The 23,511-nt window shown below is 38.8% G+C and overlaps 1 protein-coding gene across 4 annotated transcripts in view; it reads left to right on the forward strand.

Moving 5' to 3' along the window:
* The window catches only part of Znf385b (zinc finger protein 385B), a 386,454-nt gene that overhangs the window by 270,271 nt on the left and 92,672 nt on the right, over positions 1–23,511 (forward strand). Inside the window, exon 1 of one of the 4 annotated variants that reach the window (XM_005373362.2) lies at positions 13,092–13,281. The exons of the other annotated variants lie outside the window; for them this stretch is intronic. The gene's annotated coding sequence lies outside the window, so the exon portion shown is untranslated. Of the gene's footprint in view, positions 1–13,091; positions 13,282–23,511 lie in introns of those variants that run through there. 4 annotated transcript variants of the gene reach the window in all.

The following is a 23,511-nucleotide window of genomic DNA, read 5'->3' on the forward strand; positions in this document are numbered from 1 at the left end:
GGCAAAAGCGCCTGCCTGGCAAGCGCAAGGTCGTGAGTTCGGTTTCCGGTACCAAAAAAAAAAAAAAAAAAAAAAAAAAACCAGCGTAGACTGTGCCTTCACAGTCTTCTACTTTGTCACTTGCATGAAGAGGACCCCTAAGATCTTTGAGAAGGATAAATGAAAAATCATTTTACTGTACTTAAAGTTCACTTATTATTCTGAACAAGGATGGCTACTTGTCTTATTCATGTCAGTTCTGATCTGTATTTTACCCACACAAAAGTGTGATGCTGGTTTTTCCCCCAAGTAGACTGGCGCTTAACTGTATTTACCCCACTGTCAAATGCAGTTTGTGTGTAGGATTGAAAACCCCTTAATCTAGGTAGGGTAGTAATTCTGTTTAGATCCACCATCCTTTTGTTATTTTTACTTGCTCATGCCTCCTGAGCAAAGATTTTGTTACAGTCTCAAAAGGCACTATAATAAACGGGTGATTTTTAAATCCTTCCTTACGGTTCACAGGCATACAGTTCGGTGTGAAGAGGAACTACGGTGGATCTAATAATAATGCTACACTTTTTATCAAGTGACTGTCAGAGCTCATTATTAACCTTCTTCTCTATGGCATTTCGAAGGGTTTGTTTTTATTTTATTTATTTTTTTCGCGAAATGTAAAAAAATTAAGAATTTGGTCTGAAGCCACAGAGGCATTAGATCTGAGTAACCTTGGCACTGCTGACATAATGACTTGCCTTTTTCCTCTGAGTTTGCTTAAAATATTAATGAGGCTCTTGAAAGCTTTCTGATCGTTTTTGTTTTTCCCTTACACACATTGATTTTTATTTTTTTAACTTCAAGTATTCACATAACACAATGGTGTAAAAGTTCAGAAGTAACTTCCTTAAATTTGGCTGTTAAATTGTTTTAGTTTTCTAAAAGATTTGACTGTACAGCAGATGACACATGCAATGAATAATACAAACTAATATTCAACTTTGGAATAAAATTATAAATTTACCTTCGACAAGATTGTTTTCAAAAAGAATTGAACCCATTCTTTAGCATATGCGGGCTTAGAGTTTTTGTTTTTCTTGGTAGCTGATACTTTCACAGAGGACTGTTAGCATAGCAGTTGTTTTGTCTGGCAAAATGAAAAATAAAAATTGCACTATTCCTCTTATTTGAGCCAAAGTGCTGTTCCTTAAGATTTTCCTTCTGGTGTCAGTAGCCCGTATGAAGTTCTTGACGAATGAGAAGAGGCTATAACTGAGAGGTAGCAATAAGGATTCATTGCTGATACAGATATACTAAGAAAAATATATGTATAAAGTTTGAGGGTTTGAATTAGTCACGTCTATCTACGGCCATTCCACCCTGAACACGCCTGATCTCATCCGAATTAGTCACTTCTAGGTAACTTATCATTACATCTTAAGGATTAGTTAACAGTTAGTTCGTAGTCTAACAACAAACAGTTGACAGCAAAATTTAGCCATATTGTCTGAATCTGAATTCTTACTTTAATATTTGAGACACCTGAAAATTCAAACATAATTGTGAAATTACAGACATATTGTCACTTACTGAATAGTCCTGGTAATATTGACAATGGTCAAATACATTAAATAAATTAGTATTTTTGGCAAAGAAATTATAAATGAGAGCACCTTTGAAGAGCTCCCTTATCCACGGCCAGTATCTGTCTGCCTTTCCTCCCAGGGGTGGAGAAGAAGCATGGCGGAGAGGTGAGGGAAGTTGTACAGTCCAGCACGTAGCCATGGGCCTCCAGTCTCAGGGGTGGTATTGAAAGATGAAAGCGAAAACCTGACTTGGAGAGCAGTTCAGGTCAAAGTTCAGAAAGCAAATTTCTCTCCAAGCTGACCCTTCCTTCTGTGTTCTTTCCCTGACTGACTGGTCCCTGTACCCAAACTGAAATCTTTGGATATCAGTCCCCTATCAGATCAGTTATTGTGTTCCTTTGGTCATCTGTATTTTTTCTAACCACAGCCCAGCCCTCCATTTGTGCCAGCATTGTCTCCCTCACGGATCACTGCAGGGCCCCCACTCGAACTCCTGAGCTCCATCACACTCCTTTCCTACCTGTCCTTGCCTTAGGAGCTCTTCTTGCACATACCACACATGATGCATTTTCCACCAACTGATGTTCACAACAGGAGCATCTCAGCATGCTGTGCCCTTGTTTAAAATCTGTCTTTGATTCTGCACTGCCCTTAGGATAAGTCTAAATACATTAACATAACTTGTATGGCCAGCATTGTTCTGTTTCCAACTCACTTCTTTAGGAATATTTCTCACCTCAGAGACAGCCCTAATCAACACGGACATTTCAGGACATCAGGCTCGTTATGGCGCCAGGTCTTGCCTTATGTGTAGCTCTCTCTGCTTGAAACATACTTGGAATAGCTCCTCTCCTAGCTCAGTCCTTTTGCCAAGGTAGGTCCTTCTCTTCAGGTTTTCACTTCAGACCTCACTTTTTTTGAGAAAACCCTACTGGACACCCATGGAAGAGTTATGTTCCCTCAGTGTACTCAGTATTGATCTTGTCACCACTCCTATCAGTGTGTAATTTAAATGCCTATATATTCAGTATTTTGTAACACACCTCCATGAAGCCAAGGCCTGAGGGTTTCTTGTCCACTGTTACATCCCTGATACCTAGCACAATGTGGGGTACACTGCCAGCCATCATTGAATGTTAGTTGGACATGTGGGTAAACGGACTTCAAATCAGGTCACCAGTAAAGGCAGAGTGAAGGAAACAAAAACTAAAGGAGGTCCAGGAGCACCGCAGGGACATCAGAAGACTAAGAAAGGCAAGAGAGAAGATCTGTCCTGTTTCCTACCATTTGCAAAGCCGGGAACAAGAAAGAAACTGAGGTTGGCACATGTCTTCTTTAAAGTTAAAAACTAAGCCAACAAGCTGTGAAAGTAGGTACGTTTTACTCAGCTACTCTGACAACTATGTAATATGTGTATAGAATATATACTCTATGTACAATATATATTTATAAAACCCTGAAAATACCAGTATTGTTTTCGAATTCCTAGACAGTTCAGAGCTCTGTGCAGAACAAGTAAGCACGCAATATCTGTAGTGAACCCATGTCCTATACTACAGGACTGCAGATACTCTAGTCCCACCGCTCACTGCTAAGATCCATGTACATTTCCCAAAAGTAGACACTCAAAGACCACTCTCAGGCTCCCACAGGTATTGTTCACCTCAAGGGAAGGGATTTGGAAAACAAATCTATGCAGACCCTGGAGGTGATTTCAGGGCCACTAGGACATGGGCTGATGGGATCTCAGGGACCCAGAATATAGCCTAGCAGGAGGGGAAGCCATAAACTTCATGTGGGCAGTCTTCCAGCCTGCTGACGGGGAAGGGCCACGGCCAAAGAGCCTTGTATCTAAAGGCTAGTGCAAGGACCAGGGATATAGCTCAGTGGCCAAGTGCCTACCTGGCAAGCCCAAGGTCCTGAATTCAATCCCCAATACCAAAAAATAAAAATAAATAAAGCCTATTGCAAGGAAGAGAGGACCTGGATTTGTTCTAGAGATTGTACTCCTAATGTAAATCTGCAAGTGTATATACTGTTAGCAGGAACTGTCTAGTATTATACGTTTTTAAAATCCCATCTTAATAGACCATAAGTATTATAGATGTGCTGTTCCTAACTAACCTTTTAATTGGTTATATTTCCAGGCCATGCGGCTTTCTGATCTGTTGGTCTGGAAAGCAGTTTCAAGTAGTCCTTAAGATCACAGTCCTGTAAACCATAGTTGAGTTTTGAATTGGTTTGAGTTTTGGGTTGGCCGTTTTCTGGCTGTAAAGCCCTGGGTGGAGTACCTATGTGCTGAATAGAGGTAATAAAAATCTTCCTTCAGTGTTGCAGGACAAGTGCATGAGGTTAAAGTCTTTAAGAGGCTTAGCTCAAGCAAACGCTCAATAGATCATAATGCTGTCATCAACAACATAAGCACTATCATCATTTTACAGCTGTTATTCCTCATTGTCTGTAACTATTGTGGTGTCCTTGGGCAAGTCACATAACCTCTCAGAACCTCAATTTCTTCACCCATAAAATGAGGCTTTTGGAGCAGAAAATAAGATTCTGTCTGGTAAGAGCAGGATCCTTCTGGAATTCCTTCTTTCAGTTTACCTTGCATTTGAACTTGACTTCTGGGCTCTGTTGCAATTGGTTCGTGAAAGTTAGCTGCTATGCATATGGTATCACTATGTCCCCTACTTTTACTTCACTTGGTATGTGAACATCTGAATCCTTTGTAGAAACAAACAAACAAACAAAAAACTGGATTACATACGCGGTTTCTGAAATAAGTATTTATTTGCAGAAATATTCATTATAAAGTTTCTTCATGCTCTTCTAGTATAATAAAAGTCAAATTCAATTTACAAGAAGGTATTCAGTTTGCCTACAACTTTTCAGAAACATATGCAGAGATTTTTAATCTCCTTGAATTGCAAAATCCTTTAAGAGTTGATTAAATTTGATTCTTCCGTCTGAAAAATGAGCATGGTTGCAAATATTTGCAGACAATTCCTGGAGAGGGGGTAGTCCATAAACCCTAAATTAAGAAGCCCTGGCATAAAGCCAATGCAAAGGCAAAGCCAACGAAAATGGAATATATTAGGATTTTGGAAGCGTTTCTAAATTTGGACTCCCAAACACCTGGGCATCTTCAAGATCAGACAAAGAGAGAACTAATGTAGTGAAGGCACAGTCTGTGTCAGACTTTGTGCTAAGCATCTTCTATGTATCTCATTCTCCTCTTTCCAAACCTAAGGAAGAAGCAGACAGGTGTTCTTTCTGATGGCAAACCGGAGGCTCAGACAGTAAACATTCTCCAAAGTCTCCTCGTTAATAAATGGTAGAAGTAACATTTGAACTGGGGTCTGATAAAAAGACCTAAGTTTTTTCACATTTCTTTCTAAGATCACAAATCTACTTAAAAATAAAGAGTAGGGATTTCTGTTCTTGTGAACTTCTCACACAGGCCCTCCCTAAACCGACTTCATGTTGACAACCAGCCCTTCCGCTCTCCCTGGTCCTGTGCCACCTCCTGTATGCTGGGGTGACTGGCAGGAGCGACGAGCTGTCGTTGGAAGGGGATGGAGTGGGCGGGGAGCTGGGGGATGATGGACTCTTTTGTCTGGATGTGACTCAAAAGTTCCGATCCCCTACGTGCCCCAGTAAAAGTTTCCGGCTGACAACTATATAAAACAGTTGTCAGTTCTTAGCCAAGGAGCAGAGAAGTGCCTGTCAGATTCAGAATGTCCCATTTGCCAAGTCTCACGGGAGAAAAGTGAAGACAGGCCCCATTTGGAAAAGAAGACCTGCTCTTCTGGAAAGATTTATTACACAGGGTCATGTTGCAGGCCATAGGCGAGGCTCACTAGACTCCACTCCTCAACTCATTCATGTTTTATAAGATAGCTAATCAATCTCTTAAAAAGGTAGGAACAAACGGGAATCAACGAAGAACCTTAGATGAATCATCTGGGTCTTATAGGAATTCTTAGTGCTCTAAGCTAATATTGACCTTTCTTTATAACTTCAAGATCTTCCATGTTACAATGAGGGCTATTTCCCCATGTTCTAACCTGTCAAATAGAGCACTCTTTGGGAGTTGGGAATAGGCTCACAGATCCATTTTTGGTGTTGAGTCATTTTAAGCTACGCTGTCTTATCACCTCCGACTCCTTGTGTCCTAGAAAAGCATGCTGTTTTCACGGTGATGTCAAAGGCACAGTGAGATTTTGTATTTGATTTAGGTTTTGCTCACTATTTCCCATGTGATCTAGAGCTGCTTCATCAATCATTTGCTGCAAAGTATGTCAGACCTTTACTTGACGATAAGGAGAAAAACTCTACCTGACAGTGTTGGAGAGAGAAATATGCATATTTAGAAGTAACTGACATCTGATATGGACTTTTTTATATGCTATGAGATAGTCTACAGTCTATGCAAGAGATATTCTACTAATGTAAAGATGGTATCTTCTTATATCACCAAACCTAGCATAGCACAAAGTATGGGCCCTTGAGCTAAACTTCGTGAGCTTGAACACCAGCTCTGCCCCTTGCCTGATTTGTGACCTTGGCAATGTATTTACTCTTTATCTGTCCTCTTTCCTCAGCTAGAAGATGCAGGTGACAGCAAGTTCTCCCTTTACTTTGTGAATTTGAAGATTGGGTGAATTTAGATAGATAGATGAAAGAAAGAAAAAGAAGGAAAGAAAGAAAGAACTTCACAAAATAAATGCTAATGTAATAGTTAGCAATTGTTATACAAATGTGTGACCAATAAACTCTTTCAGTGTTATATGGTTTTAAAATTAAATTAATGAAGCTGAGTGTGGCAGTGCACACCTGTAATCCCAGCCCTTTGCAGGCTGAGACAGGAGGATCACTGTGAGTTCAAGGCCAACCTGAACTACATAGCAAGATCCTATCTAAAGCAAACAAAAACTAAGCTTGTGTACCCTTAGTTTAAGGTAGGGTTTAGATAGAATTTCTTCTTTTTTTATCTTGAGAAAGCTTTCACCAGGACCACTGCAATTTTATCTTTTCATCAAATCTGACATCAGCCCATGTGTGGGCTAAGGAGCACGAAGCTATACATGGAGATGTACATTATTTGCTAGATTGAATAATGCATGCTTCACACATACCCAACAATTTTTTTTTTTTACTGAATGTATCTCAGCCCCTCGGTGATAATTAAATACCACTTTAAATGTCACTGACTTCATAACGGCATTGAATATAACCAATAACTACTATAGGAAATAGCACTAATAATAAATAAGAAGTACTTGAAATCATTTGATGCTAAAAATGTGTCTCACTCTAGAAGGGGCTGGGGAAGGCTGGCCGTTCATTCCCTCAAAATATGGACTGAGTGCCTCTGAGAGATCTTGCACTGTTCTAGAAGCTAGAGTGGTACACCGGGAAAATAGTTTTTGCCCTCATGGAAACTGTATTTTAGTGAGAGGAGACAGTAAAGCGCAATTGGAGAAAGGCCTTGATGAGCCAGTGGTAACCGAGCCGAGACACAGCTGCGTTGGGAGAGGAGAGTTCCATGCCGAGGGAACAACAGAGGCAAAAACTTCGAGCCAGGAGTTTGACATGTTTGAAAAAGAAAGAAGCAGATAAGATTTTGGGATATGGAGAGGAAGGTAGTACCACATGGAATTTTTGGAGTTGACAGGGTCTTAAATAGGAAGTAAGCATAGGCTGAGTTAAGGGGTTTGGTTTTCTTTCAAGTGCAGTGCTGGAGTGACATCAGATTTGTATTTTTAAACAGTTTGTTTGGCTGCTATGTGGGGAACCAGGAGTAGCTGATTCCAGCCAGACCTGGTAAGAGACATTATTTTGGTGACACGGAGAGGAAGGAAAACTTGCAGTCTGCATGGGAGGTAGAAACAACAGGACTTGCTGAGAGTTAGGCTGAAGATGAGAAACTTAAAAAATTGAGGGAGACCTTGGTCAAGTCCTGCCTTCAAGCGACACTTCCTCCAGCCATCCTAACCGGCTTTGCCTCTCCTTTTTTCACATAGCAGTTGTTTATTGAGCTCATAATATGTCCAAGGAAGGGCCCTTGGTGCTTAGGTTATGTCAGTGAACAAAGATCCCTGCCCTCCTGGTGGTTATATTTTTGTCATGCACTACTTGTGTACTGTGCCTATTCATTTACTCTAAATTTTGTGTGTCTTTGTATTTGTCTCTAATTGTTTCAAATATATAATTTTTGTGCTACAAAGAGTCATCTTCGTAACAACCATGGAACCTCACTTTTCAGTTAACTGTGATGTCTAGCTCAATAAGAAGAGACACAAAAGCAACAGTGAAAATATATTTTCTTCATACATTATTTATAGGCTTGCCTGGTTTCAGTATGTAAATTTGTGAAACTCCAAAATTGTAACTCAGATCATTGGAATGGCAATAATTTTTCCATTAAGAAGGGAATATTTACTTATTCAGGAGTTACTTTAAGGTAATAGAACTCCCTTAAATAAAAAATTTAACAAAAGGTAACAGAACCCTCTAGGGAATATAATTCAAAGTTTTCAACAAATCTTATGTATTTGTCCAGGGGTTTCTGGATAAAGGAACTAAAGCTAAACAATCAGAGGCTATAGTCAGTTAAAAATTAATCTTAAAAGAAAAAGAAATCTAAAATTTAAAATTGTAAGTAAAAAAGAAAATGATTTCTGACTTCCAACCATTCAAATCTGTAAGCTTTATATAGGACTTCCATTTTCTAAATTTATAATTTATAATCAACAGCTTTAACCAGATCACATTCATCCTGGCAATGAAAGTAACCATCTAAAAATGTAAGAAAATTGGCTTCTGGTTATGCCTTTCTGAGTATGTCTTAAAAGATTAAAAAGTAAAAGTCATTGTTTTATGCTATCCAAGGAAGAGTGAGAGTCTTCCCAAACTCTCCTAGGATATATCCTTCTCAAGACCCCTTATAAGAACATTGGCATTGAGATGCTATTGCTGATGTAATGCTCTATTAATACAGCTGTCTTGTAAGTTAATTAAGCTTTAAGGACTATCCCAGGAACTCAATGATCATTTATGACTTTGTTTCTATGGAAAATGCTCTGAGTTATAGAATACTGGCTTTAAAACCAAAGTTAAGAGCACATTGGATTAGTAAGGCTTCCTCTTAAACTTGTTTCTGTAATCTTTCACAATCCTTGTACTCTTGAATAATGAAATAATTAATAGTGGGAAATAAAACTCTAACCAGGTGTTATGCACAATTATTACTAAGTGAATACTTTTACTTCACACCTTCATATAAAATAGTCATTGAGTGCTTCTTCTGGGGAGGAGGGCAGTAGGCAAACTGCAGCAAACAAAGTCTGCTGTCTAAAATCTGATGGACAGTTAAGGGAATGGACAGTTAAGAGAGAAGTTTATGAGCTGAGCAGATTTCAGTGTAAACTTTGTCTTTATTAAATGAACTTAAGAGGTTACAGCTAAAGTCTGAATGGAAAAGCTTACCGTCGTATTCCACATCTCCTGTTTACATTCCTTTGTTGTGCCTACATCTTTATAAACTTCTCAGCCGGTAAATGTTTTACACTTCTGCTTCATGGTCAATATGGAATCAGAGGCCATCATACAAGCAACTGACTTGTCTGTTTTCTTCTTTTTCCATGACTCTATCTAGTGCCTCATCTTGATTTATAAGCAAAACCTGAAAAACCTACCACATGAATGTTTTGTGGTTTATCTAGAAATAATACAGAAAATATTGCTATTATTTTTGGTGAAGAAAATTTTGTATAGCTTATTTCAATCTAAATAAAATGTGAATTTTGTTCAAAGTCTGCTCTCTTAGCATTTCTGGGAAAGAAGACTCAGGTACAATAACACAATCAACTGTCTTAAGTACTGTAACAGAGGTATAAATGAAATGTTTTCAGGTTCAGAGGAAAGCAGGATACTTTCTTCTGGATGAGAAGGAAGGCTTCCTGGAAGAAATGCCATGTAAAATGCCAATTGACAATGGAGAGAATTTGAGAGGGAAACAGTGGGGAAGAATAACCCAAGTGTGACAACATAAAGTGCTAGACTAAGGAAGTGCATAGTGTATCAGTCAGGGTGTACTAGAGGAACAGATATAATACAAGATAAACAAATGTACAAGGAATTACAAGTTTGGCTTACAATGTCAGCTACAGAGTTGGATGAGGAAGTGTGCAGAGGGTGTCTGCACTCTGGAGGTTGAGGAGCCCAGCCCCGGGCCTGGAGCTCGCTTCAGTGTCCGTGCAAGTCTGTATCAAAAGGCTGATGGGTCTGCGACGGAATGCTGAAGAATCTACGATGAAGGCTGGAGAGCCAACACCAGAAGGCTGAAGAGTTCCAGACGGAAGCCCAACAGTCTGTTCCAGAAGCCAGGAGACGACCAAGCTGAAGGTGAAGACTGGAGCTCCTCTGAAGAAGCAGCAGCCAGTCCTTCCTCAATTCCTTTTTTTATGCAGTCTACCTGCTCTAGGGGGATGGGGGTGGTCCTCTACACCCACACCCTCTGCATGCCTGCCTCTTGCACAGGCTCAGGATGAATACAAAGTAAGCACCCTGGCTTCCTTCTGAGTCACATAGTTAACCTTCTAAACTCAAATTAACACAATAAACAAATCCCAGAAGGGTAAGGGTGTGTCCTTTTTACCCCAAGTTGCAGAACTGCTGAGTCACTCAGCCAAACCTCTAGACTCCCCAAGTTGACACAATGTATCAACCATAACACATAGGTACAAGGACCAACTAATGCTTCATGCAGGGAGCCCTTCTAGGAGAAGGACCAGGTATCTGAGGTGTCACAAACAGAAAGTGGCCAGCAAAAGAAAGGGGTGTGGGAGAGATAAAAGGGAAGAAGAAGAGAGAGAGAGAGGGAGAGACGAAGGTGGCCCTGCTATTGGGGAGAGTTCTGTTTAGCAAATCCTATAAAGTGTAAATAAAAACAATTGTCAGTAAGTTTGAGGATGGTGGTGAATACTGCACTGAGGTATTGGAATTGGATTCTACAGTGAGAATTTTGGTAATCGTAGTAATAATGCTTATCATTAACTAAATCCTTCCATGTTGTAGGGACTATGGTAAGAATTTACAGGCATTATTTCCCTCATGTCTCCTCAGGAGATATGATTACTGTTTTTATTTCTGCTTATCAGCCGAGCATATGACAGCTTAATAAGTCATTTAATTCATATAGCGTTGCCCAGTAAGTAGCAGTGCAGAGATCTGAATAGATGGATTGGATTTCAGAGCTTACAATTCACTAATGGGAGCCACAGAAGATATTTCAATAAGCAGATAATTGACCCAACCTGTTTTTAAGAATTCACTGGAATATTGGAGAATAACTGATTAAAGGATTTTATTAGTTAGCCGGTAATGTGAACCTCAATGAAGTTTACCGTAATGGATATGAAAAGAAGGAACCAATACCTTGATGATAACTAACTGGATTCCAGAGGTAGGAAGAAGAACTCAATTACAACATCCAGTTTTAGAGCGTGTGTCACTGGAAGATTCAGAGTGCCAGACAGTGAAATAACGGCCACCACAGAAGCATCCCCTGGGGAGTGAGGTGAGAAGGTTGGCGTGGGAAGGAGAGCATGACTGTCTTAATTTTGTACAAGCTGAGTTTGAGGTGTCACTGGGGTGCAGCAGGTGGGTGGAAATACAAACGTTGAACTCAGGAAAGCGTTGATTTAGATATGGCATCATTTTCCACTGACAGTAGAGAGGTTAGAGGGGACTAATAAAGGGGAAGAGAGGCCTCCTTCCCCCATGCAAACTCTTCTCACCCTTTGGATGACTACTTGGATGCTACCTCTCTACTTAGATGCTGAGTCTTCTCATCTTTTTACCCATAGAGACTAAATGTTCTTTACCTGGTTCTGCCACTTTAAATTGCATGGTTGGGAGGGCATTTAAAACACATATTGCCAGACCCCACCTCAGAGTTTGTGAGCTTGCAGGTCTGGGGTGGGAATTTGTTTTTTGGTCTATAGTTTGTATAATACTGAAGCAAACCAAGAATGTATGAAAGCTACAAATAAAGAGATTAGGAGTATGACAGCGCACTAGTGTGCCTGATTTGGAAATTCTCCAAGAAGCAGGCATGATTTAAGGCAGGCAAAAGGATTGGGATACTTTACTTAACTCCATGAAAGACAAGTACTTTGAAGGAAGCATTGGCATAATCGCTCCCGAGCAGAAGATTCTTAGGGGAGGTCTGTCATGAGGAGAAATTTCAGCTTTAAAAAACAGTGGAAACCACAGCTATGACTATAATTTTATTTCAGTCATAAAGAACCGAATATTATGTGAGTAAGAAGTGCACAATTGTTATTTGGCGGGGAAATAAGTACAGACTTAGCATACTCTGTTCCCGTTAAAATGCTTTTTGTCATCATTCATAACTTAACTGAGCGCTTTGGACCAGAGAAATGCATCATTTCTAAAAGCTGGTTTGTAATTACCATTTTGATTGGTACATCTAATTATTTGCTTAAATGTACATGCCTCTGATACTTACTGTGCAAATCTGACATAAGCAGATATACCAAGCTCTGATTTGGGTGGGTGTAACTTTTCTAGTACATCATTACAGTGTTGGCTGTGGTTAGCAAATGTACCGGGATGCACAATCAAAAGTGCCAAATCCTTCCTGACATTTGCAAACACCAGTCATTTTAAATTTCTTTCATTCTGTCAAATACCCACTAAGCTAACACATCCTTGTCAGTGGGAATCAGCAAAACACCTCTCCAGTCATAGCCATACTCTGTGAGGTGGTATAGTAGCAGAATCTTTCTGGTGATATGGTCAGATGCCACCGATAGTATGATCAGATGCCGTATGGTGAAATTAGTTAGATGTAGGCGTAAATAATATGTCCTAAACCTATACAACTGCTAATTTCACTATGAGAATTTTCCCAGATAACGGAAATTAGATTTTTGGCTTATGATGCATAAACATCCCTGTGAATGTTATCAGTCTCGTACTGTCATTTACTTTAGTCTTTTTGGAATTATATGCTTGAAGTCTTTGTTAAAAACATAAAAATCCATAGGAAAGGAAACGAATTTTTCAGACCTAGTCTTATGCAAGCAAACTATTCTGTGTTAACAGATTATAAATAAGCTTCATTTTGGGAACAGATTCCTTTTTTAGTTAAAAAAAAAAAAAGCAATTTTAAATATTTCATTGCCAATCTGGCGGGGGGGGCGGGGGGCGGGGGCGGGGAATTCCTTAAAATCCAATAGTGAAAATTCCACATTGTTAACATAGATCCATATTCTGAGAGAACCGAATTGTTTTGATGGGAGAGGGAGGCTAGGGTGTCTGATTTCCTGATTTCACTTTTACCCGGGCAGAAAGGTAATTTCCGCGTACCTGAAAGCTACTTAGAAAAATTATACAAACAAAAGTAACTTGTCCGTCTTTTAGGATATATTTGGCCCGGTGTCGTCAGAAGGTAGCCTGCCCTCTCCCTGGCATCAAGTTGCAAACACTATCCTCAATAGTAATTAGAGCTAAGCAGCAATTACAGGACGGAGGATTTGTTCAGACACACTGCCTGCTGGCTGTTTCCTAGCACCACATTTCACAGGAGCACCACGTTGAAATGATGGAATTACTTATCTCTAAATGTAATACTCTGTACAGTGCTTGAATGCAGACGGAAACGTGGGCTGTAATCTTGAAAGCAAAGGTAAGCATTGCCGGCTGATCAGCATTTACACCTCAGGGAACTTTTTCACAGAGTATGTGACAGACATATAAAGCGGTTCAAATCAATTTCAGAACAAGAGAAAAATATCAGAATTAGTACAAATAGAATTTGCTAATTTCTAGATTCCCTTGTCCAGTATTACTGTGGTTTTCCTAAGCTGTTTGCATTTAAATTGCACTATGGAGTCGCTTTTCTAAAGATAATAAAGATGTGACTGATTTCCATATTTCCTGTATCTCTCTGGACTATCATTATTTTTGTATGAAGTTTGTCTCAGAATAACTACTAGGATTTGTGTTTAATGTACATACGTTGGAATCCTTTCTGTTCTTCTCTTCTCTTTATAAAGTATATTTAGCAGATAATTCCACATGTTCAACGATCCACGTTCAGATGGACAGAGCAGTGGCCAGCAGTCTGTAATAAAATTATGTGACACGGGTGACTTGTGCTCATATCACATGATTTTTATTATAGGCACGGTTCAAACTTAATGGCTTCATGTTTATTTAGACCCTTGGGCACTGAAATCTCTCTGGAAACCAGGTAAGTTTAGCTCCTCCAGAGGGAGTATTGTCTGTTATAAGGAAAGGTGTGTTTTGTATGTGTACACTAGGTGCTTGTGAAATTCTCGTTTCCATTTTAATGTTGTCACTTTGTTTTTCTCATCTAAGAAATCCTTTTCCTTTAATTTTGCTATTTGTAACACATGGATAAATAGCACTGTTAAGAAAGGACTTCGAAAGTCTTGACTCAGGAAAGATGTTTTGATCTCATATCCCCAGTGGGATTTCAGGTGGTTTGGATAATAATGAAAGAGCATCGACTTCGTTTATTCTTTCATTCTTTATTGGTGGATTAGAGATGTAAACACTGAGAGTTCAGTGAACTCTTGCAAAAGAAATGAGTAGGTTTAAGCCACAGTGCCCTAATTTTTCCAAGGTCCTTTAGACTCTGTAATGTGTGACCTCTTAGCAGACAGTGTTACTCAGTGTATTTATTACAGCAGGCTGGCCCCTGATTTGGGGAGAATATTTTCTAGCCCTGTGTCCATCACTGGTTTCATTTTGCATGTTTGCTTTGTCACAACATTACTTATCCCTATATCTCATTTTATTTGTCAGAAAAAAAGGAATGATCACAAGCCATGTAAAAATTTAGAAGACAGCTTATTGTATATAAAATACATGTAAGAAGGCTTCTTTATATATTCAGGAGCCCCTCCTCTTCCCCAGTGAAATGGTACAGTGTTTGTATAACCCAGGACATGTTGCTGAATTTCTATAAAAATGTGCCATAAATCCTATAATGCATTTAAATTCCTAACTTGTCCCACTCGCACATGTACGTAGATAGCATTGTAGGAGCACACAGAAAAACAATCCTTCTTTATTGCAACTGGCATATCTCCTTGAGATATAACCAGAGATGTGACCTAATTTAATTATTGCATCTTGTACCAATCCTCGAATAATTTTGCTCTTAATCTTTTGATTTATAGGAGTAAATAATGAAAAGATGAATACATTATAGCTACACATGGCAGATTTTATGAGTATACTCTTTCTCTGTTAGTATTACAGGAAGAGACAGAGGCAAGAAAGGCAGAGAGACGGGCACACATATGTACAGAGACTAAGACAGAGACAAATGTAGAGAGATACTAGAGCCATGAGAAATGAAAAGCAGAAAAGATTGATGAGAGAAGGAGACTGAGAAAGATAAGACAGACACGGAGAAAGGGGAGTTAGAGAAAAGAGAAGCACAAGTCAGAGTTCGGAAGCATGCAGAAATTATGCAACTTTGAAAGCTTGGGTTCTTTCCGCATTTCCTTTAATGGAAGCATACTTAACAAATTAAATACATGGAGCTCTAGGTCCATTTTTATGAATTATTTTCATTCCGTTAGTGCCTTTAAAAAAGGGCATTTAAAAGGTTATTTGAAGTCCAGAAGAGACCAAAGATCACAAGAAATGTTCTAAAAGAAAATATTTCCGTTCCTCTGCTGCCTTATAAAGTAAATCATTGAAAAAGGAAATAATGAGTAAATATTTTTGACGGGATTACTTACTTAAAAAAATCAATATGGGTTTAACTGTCAGTGTTTGTTGAGGGGTCAGAGGAATCATTTGGAAAGTCAAAAAGAAATTCCATGTAAGGAATATTATCCAGCTTTCAAAAAGAAGATCCTACCTTTTGCAACAACATGGATGAAACAAAGTGGAGTACATTATGTTGTGTGAAATAGGCCAGACTCGGAAAAATACTCCATGGCCTCACTTACACGGGGAACCTTTAAAAAAAAAAAAAAGAGTTGAATGCTTTTCACTCTGGTTACCAGAGTGGAAGGAGGGAGCACAGGGAGATGGAAATTAAAGGGTCCAAAGTTTGAGGTTATAAAGTAAATAAGTCTGGAGATCACAGCACGAGTGAGCACAACATGAGGTCTGCGATTAATAATATTGTTTTGTATACTGGAAATATTCTGCAAGTAAATTTTGTGCGCTCACTCCATGCACACACGAAGGTAACTCTGCAAGATAATATGTTACACTGCTTACCTGTAATAATTATTTCACCACTGTGGTGTGCACCTCAATTTTATACCATGTAAAAACAAACACTTTAGTACAGGTGAATAGAAAGAACATGATTGTCAAAACTTAAAGTAGAAACTTTGATGACTTTGACGAATGTTTTTGAACAGAAAAAAGAAATCCCATAACAGAAAACCTGATACAAAGTCAGCCTAATAGTACAAGAGAAAGTGTGATGCACAGGTACAAGGGTGATCGTCTATAATGAGTCACTTCCAGTGCAGAAAATCCTTGGGTATTCCCTGCAGGGCCTTATCTGATGCTGTTTTGCATTATCACTAGTGCCCCAGAACTGCCTGCAGGAGTGAAACAAGTAGCATCAATTTGTACGATGTTAGAACAATGGCCTAATTCCAAAAGCCAAGACAAGCTCTGGCCAAATCTGCTAAATATCCACTAAAGACCTTTTGGAGTCTAAGCCTTCCCTGGGTCACTTCCCTGGGTCACGGGACACTCCGTGTTCCTCAAATAGGGCAGTATCACACTGTGTCCCAGTTTCCCATTCATATAATCTTTGCTGTGCTTTGCTTCTGTCATACAGTTGAAAAAAGAAAGGGATGACTTAGGAATTTGGAAAATGAGGAAGTAGTAGTGATATTCTAATGCACTCTGAAAAATCAAAGTAAACTCACCTTTATTTCATCCCTTTCCAAATCCTCTCTCTCCCTAGCCCCAAAATCACTCTGCACAGCCTGTCTCTCGGTGTCTCTGGGACACCCCACACCAGGTTTCCACAATGACCGCTTTGATGTTTGCACCACAGACCTGACTGACAGGTGGGAGCCACCTCTCCTGCTCCTGGGGGAAAAATGGCTTCTGTGATGATGGAAGACCAAGCGGGGCCTCTTCTATGATGGCCACCATGATTATCACAATCCACGGGAATTTTTTCTGAATACCCTATAGACTAGTATAATTATCATAGCCATGAGATACCCATAGGAGGTATGATTGACAAATACAGTATTTACATTTATAATAGTTTATTCCGATAAAATATGCATTACCTGTAATCTCCCTCAAAATATTCCCCCTGGTTTCATTCAAACATACTCATCCCATCATTCTTAACACTTTCTGAAGCATTTCCAGCAGTCTTCTTGCCTGTCTTTAGCTGCACTGTCGTGGCTGGCTGGATGTCCTAAATCAATTCAAAATGTTTACCTGTCATAGTCTTTTTGACTTTGGGGAAGAACCAGAACTTGCACATTGCCAGGTCTGCTGCCTAAGGTGGGTGAGGACACAGCGCAATGCTTCTGTGATCCTGCCTTTCAGTTGGATGTCACTGAGCAGGGGCATTCACATACTTTTGGTCACATCTGGTAAAATAATAAACAAGGACTATCAGAACTGCTTCAGAACGCATCAAGAATGATGAAATGAATGTTTGCAGTGAGGAGAAATAAATATTTTGAGAGGAATTAATGACAATGTGTCTTTTACTGTAATAATTTTTTTTGTTTGGATATTTACCATATATTTTGATCATGCTGCATGTATAAAGGATTAACAGGAGGAGTTGTTTTTACTGTTTCTATTTATTCTTAAATTATGATTTTTGAGAGCCTATTTTTTTTTTTAGCTTTTTTTTCTAACATGGACAACAGCTTTTAAATAACTTTGAAGTATTTGGTTAATATTTAAGCCTAGGAAACCTTCCCACTTTACCAAGGTGGAAGTAGAGAGCACTGCAGAGCAAATATTAACTATTTTTTTTTTAAATTGAGCAAGCTTGAAGGGGGAGGTATATGTTTTTAAGGGACAATTTATATAAACCACTATTTCTGTTTTCTCTTTTTTGGTTCTTACAAAGATCCTAGACATTAAATGAGGAAACTTAAAGTCTCTGAAATGAGAGGACCAAACATTTTTCATCGTGGAGCTAAAATAGATAGCAAGAGCTGGGTGCGCTGAGCCCCAGAGTGTGGGCTATACCTGGCCCCATTCCACTGGCCCTAAAGACAGAGCCACAGGTCTAAAGGGCCCTGCTGCCTTGATCTGCTGTAACGGTAGGTCAGGTGCCATTGCTTGGAAAAATGTAGTTTTTCAAATGGCATTTTCATTGCAAATCTGATAGTACTTGTTATTAAAACCAACATAAATGTGAACATGCCTCTTACCATGAGGCTATTTGAATTAGTTATATTGATTCAAAAAGAATGGTTAAAAGCATAGTTTTAATGGTTTTTGTTGGTCTCTGTTTTTTCCCCACTGGAAATATTAAAAGAATTACTTCAAACAAGACGTTGCAATCAATCTTCTGCAGTTCCTTAAACTAGAAATAAATGTCAACTCTTGGCCATACCGGCTTTTCTTTCACTGAATTTCTTTCTTGCATTATTCATATTGACAAAACATTGGCATTAAAATCTCACTTTAAGAAAAGAATACTTTCTTTTAAATTTCAGCCAAAATTGCAAAGCAAAACAGACCAGGTACTCATCTACTTACATGTTTAAAGAAGGTAATGAGTAAACCGTATGATTCTCTTGCATATTTGTACCAACTTAAAAGTTCAAAACAGTGTCCTTGGGCAGCAGGTTCTACCTTTGTGTTTACTACCAGTCAGGTACAATGATGAGATAAGTCCGCCAGTCTTGTTTTACGCATATAAAGACTCCTAGGTTGTTTATCCCTAAAATTTTGTGAAATATAATCCCTCTAGGAATGTTCAGTGACTCGGAAATCATCACTGTCTTTGTTAGAAAAGTCTGTATTTGGGGGGAAGGTTTCTACAGTGTATCAGAGTTCTGTGCTGTCCTTTAGCTTCTAGCATGCTGCAGAGGGAAAGATATGTCAGAGGTTCTGCTCATCACAGAAAGACCTTAGACCTCGTGGAGGGGCCTTCATGCCATTCACAAAGAATCACTGGGCAAAGGTAGCGCAGGATCACCTCCCTGAGTCCTTTGGCCAGAAAGTTTCGTCAGGCCCTAATGACCTCCCGATCCAGTCCTGACCTCAGACAATTTTAGTAAATCCCTGTCTGGAGATAATTCTGGCTTCTCTAAAGACTTAGTAATTTAGCAACTAGCACATGACATTCCCTTTTGGCAAGTCAGGTGTATTAAAAACTATTATGAAAGACTTGAGAAAGCGTTTGTTAGACTCCTGTTTTTCCTTACTTGGAGTTTCTTCTCTTTCATAATCATGTTTTATATTATGAAGTTACAAGTTCAGAAACTACAGTAAAGCAAAAATATTTTAAATTCAGTTTTAACCATCTGAATTACTTATGTCCTGAAACTCTTGGTTTTAAAATACTGCTTTTAAGAAAAAAGCCCTCAACAAATAAAATATTCATTTGTTTAACCCAGTTATAGTTGGCACTTCACAGTAAATAAATCACTCATTTTTTTTCAGCAGGTAAGTATATGGACAAGATATCTAGGTATAAATGAATCACCATTTGGCTGTGGGTACTCTATTGCTGGAGCACATGAAAAGCCACCTTAGTGAAAAATTCATCATTTTGTGTAAAAGCTGGTGCATTGCTGCTAAACCCAAAGGACATTGGCTTGAAATCTATCATGTTGTGCCTTCACTGCTGTTTTTTGATGCAGCACTTCATTATTGCTTATAAACCTCAGTGTGGTGCTTAGAAGTATTTCTTTTTAAATGTGGCATTCTGCCAGGCTGCTGTGTTAGCTGCTGCTGTAGGAGTTCTTCAGAGTGGACCCTGAGCTGCCCCAAGGGAGACTCTGGCCCAGAGCTGCCAATGGCCAAGATTTTATAGACTCAGAGTTCCAGATACACATTTTTCTCTTTGGCATCACTGGATTCTATGCTAGTCTCCTCTGTTCATTTCTTAAATCAGCAAGGAAGCATTGGCATTACAGGCAACTTTTATTTGCTCACAAATCTCTTTGAGCAAAATCAGGCTGGCATTTGATAAAGGAGTCCAAAAAATGATGACAGAAATTGTAAAGGGTTGACAATAGTTGAAGATATTCTTTCTATTGGGGAATTTTTTCTATATTTGTCAAAACGTGTTATTAAGAGCAGTGAACCCATTTTAAAATGTTTCTGTTAATGTGTAACATACAGAAATGTATCCTAGGGGTAAATTGAACAAGTGCTCACAAACATACCTTGGTAACTGGCCATCAGATCAAGAAAAGAAATTTTCCAGCACCCCAAAAACCTGTCTCATGCCCCTGTCCAGTGAGCCATCTGCTATGCCATCCACTTGTACAAAGATAACCCTATCCTGACAGCAAAAATGTGTTTGCCTCGTTTTATGCTTTATGTAAAGTGTGCATAGAGAGCCCTTCCTGGTCTTCATCGAGGTCCAGGAAGTTTATATTTATAATCCCATGGAAAAGTTATTGGAATTCTAATGAGTTAATTCCAATCTACCACTTCCAGTGCAACCCATGGCGAGAATAAAGACACTAAGGCATATTTGTAGTTATGGGGAGCCAGAGGAGTCTTAAGTCCAGCCACGATGACGGCTAATGGGAACAAAGGCCTTGACCCAGGGTCAAACCCTTGCTCTATTAATTTGTGAAGAAAAGAGTGGCTTGAGGATGAGTGGCTGTGAGAATGGTGGGAAGGAGGTGAGTGCTGTGAGCTGGGCTAGGTAGAAGGCCTGAAATCACCTCTGCAGTGCAGAGAAGAATATGCAGAAAGAGTAATCTGCAAAAAAAAAAAAAAAAAAAAAAAGAAAGAAAGAAAGAAATCTGCCTAACACAATTGAGATGGTATCTAATGTTTTGGGGTCGGTGCTTCAACTCTGATGTGTAATCTTTCAAGCCCCAGGAAGTCATAGCCTCTATCTTGAGGGTGATCCCAGCCAACAGCCTGGAGCATTGGCTCTACATCTGGCTCTCCATGGTCTTACTCCAGCTCACACAAGGGAACAACAGGTGGGGGTCGGGGAAACATTGCCTGCCATCTTCAAAGACTACCTTCAGCACTTGGGCTGGACTGATATGCATTGCTTAAAGCCAATTGAAGGGATAAGGAAAAGTCCTAGCCAGCTCTGTACATATCAATAAATGGAAATAGGGTCCGGTTTAGCCAAAATGGGGAAAATTGCCCCTCTTTTAAGGAGAGTCACCCAGGTGGTCCTCCACAAAGTGCATGCTATATGTATCATAGAGCGTATCTTAGCTGTTTTTATCAACATTATTTTTACAAGGCCTATTTGTTGTTGCATGTAATTATAAAGCATTTGTTCTCGTTGCTATAATTGATGTGATGTTTTGTTGTATTAGGACACCAAAATTATTTATTCTTTCTACTATTGATGGATTAATTGGCTAATTTCTGGTTTGGGGCTAGTACTGCTATGAGCATTGTATAGTATGTACCATTTCTATCAGATATAAGTAGCAGTAGAACTGCTGAATCCTAGGGTATTTATACAGTCAGGTTAAATAGATATTGCTGAATAGTTTTGCAAGAGAGCTGTAACAATTTATACTTCAGTCTTCTTTTGTGGAATATCTATTCAATTATTTTGCCCATTTTAATAATGTTGTCTTTTTCTTATTGATTTGTAGGAGCTCTTTATTTTGTGTGTGTACATGTGTATGTGTATGCTGCATATAGTATATATTAGGTGTATATATATATATATATATATATATACGGTATAAAGTATATACATTTAGAGAGAGCGACTCATAGTAAATATGTCTGTGGATTGCCTTTGCCTTTTAATTCTCTTAATAGTGTCATATTTCTGCATTCTCGATAAAACACACTCATCAACTTTTTATGTCGTGATTACCACCCCTTGATTCCTGTTTAAGACATCTTTGCTTGCTCCAAAATCACTGAGAATTTTTTTCTTTATTATTCTACTTTCCGATCTAGAAACCCTAAGAATACCTGGAGAGCCTAAAAATGTTACGAATCTAAGTATGTTCCATTTCTCTATGCTTTTTATGTATTCATTCCACCATTCTCTCATATCCACCTCTCAAAGCACTCACCACTCCTGAAAATTTTTCTCAAGAGATAGAGCTCGTCTAGGGAAATGTTAATGAACCCAAATTCTAACCAGATGCAATTTCTTTCTCTCTTAAACTTTCTTAACATTTTGTTGGTGAAATATGACCTCTGACATATCTTGCCTTTTTTTGACAAGTTTTACAGATCTAACTACTTATGCTCTCCTGGGATATAGTGTAGGGTCAGAAAAGTAAGAGTAGTCAGAAATCGCAGTAAATGAAGTTTATGCAAAACAAGCTATGTGTCAGGCACACATTTCAGCACACTCCACAAAAAATCTCAATTAGTCCTATCAGTCCTAGGATACAGTACTCATATTTTCCCCAACTTACATAAAAGAGAATAGTGTTATAAAGAAATAAAATAATTTGTTCAACATCACATATGACTATGAGACCCAGAACTCATAAATATCTGTCACCCTATTTTTTTATTGTGTGGAGAGCAATGCTTCTTTAAGAGCATACCATAGTGTCATGGTCATCCCGGGAAGCTTCAAGAGGTGCCAGGACTGGGGGTGTAGGTGGGATTAAGAGGTAGGGCTTGATTCTGTGCTCCAAAAATTGAGGGAAGAAATTATATCTGCCTAGATAATTCACAGTATCTTTTAATATGTTAAAAGTTTTGAGATGTCTTACAGAAAAGAATCATGTTTAAGTTTGTAGAAGCCAGCATTTTCTAAATGTGTTTGATGACAAAAAGGTCTCATTCCTTTTCCTTTTTCTTCTGTTTCCAGTGATGAGGCTAGAACTCGGGGCCTTGCACACACTGAGTAAATGCTTTGCTGCTGAGCTACACCTCCAGTCCTGCTGACAGAATCCTTTTATGTAACAACTTTACTCACAACCTCGTATGTGCAATAATGGCATGGACTTTAGAAACAGGAACCGGAGTTTCGACCCAGGCTCTAGCACACATTAAGTGATCTCTCTAACTTTAATCTCACTAAATCTTACCTTTCTCATCTGTGAAATAGAAATAAGAACAATATAAACTTATAGAGTTATTTTATGATTTCATTAAATAAGGGACACAAACCAGGACAATACCTAGCATACCACAGAATCTTATTAAGTGGCAGTACAGGTTATTTTCTTACCCTCTTAAAAATAAAATAAATACATCTGATTCAGTTTATAGTCCCAGTAGTTGTCAGCAGTATACCTTGTTGACCCCTTGTAAGCATTTGCTGAATTAAATAATGCTATTAATTGGGCAGAATTTTTTAGATAAATATATTCTAGAACCAGTTACTACAGACCATTTAAAAATCTTATCTATTTTCATTATTTCAATATCGGACACTACTTAAAGTCAAATATTACTCTTAACCAATTTCCAGTTATAAACTATTCCTGTCTGCAGTGATTTTAAATCCCTCAGTTTAATGGTAAAAGGCTCCTGTACACACACAGCTGGAGAATGTAGATCTGGAACTGAGGTGTTTTCAGCTCTACACTTTGGTGCCCATACCTAGGAGTAAAAAGGAGAATTCAGAAGCAACATTGCCTGGGCTTGAGTTCTGCCTCCTTCACATATAAACTGTATGCAGTTGGGCTTAATCTCTCTTCCCCTGTTTCTCATTTATAACATGAAAGTAAGAATGCCACTTTGTCTACTGGGTTTTTGTGAGGATTAAATGAGAAGTATATAT

Source organism: Chinchilla lanigera, unplaced genomic scaffold (assembly GCF_000276665.1).
Source record: "Chinchilla lanigera isolate Chin_1 unplaced genomic scaffold, ChiLan1.0 scaffold00002, whole genome shotgun sequence".
NCBI lineage: Eukaryota > Metazoa > Chordata > Mammalia > Rodentia > Chinchillidae > Chinchilla > Chinchilla lanigera.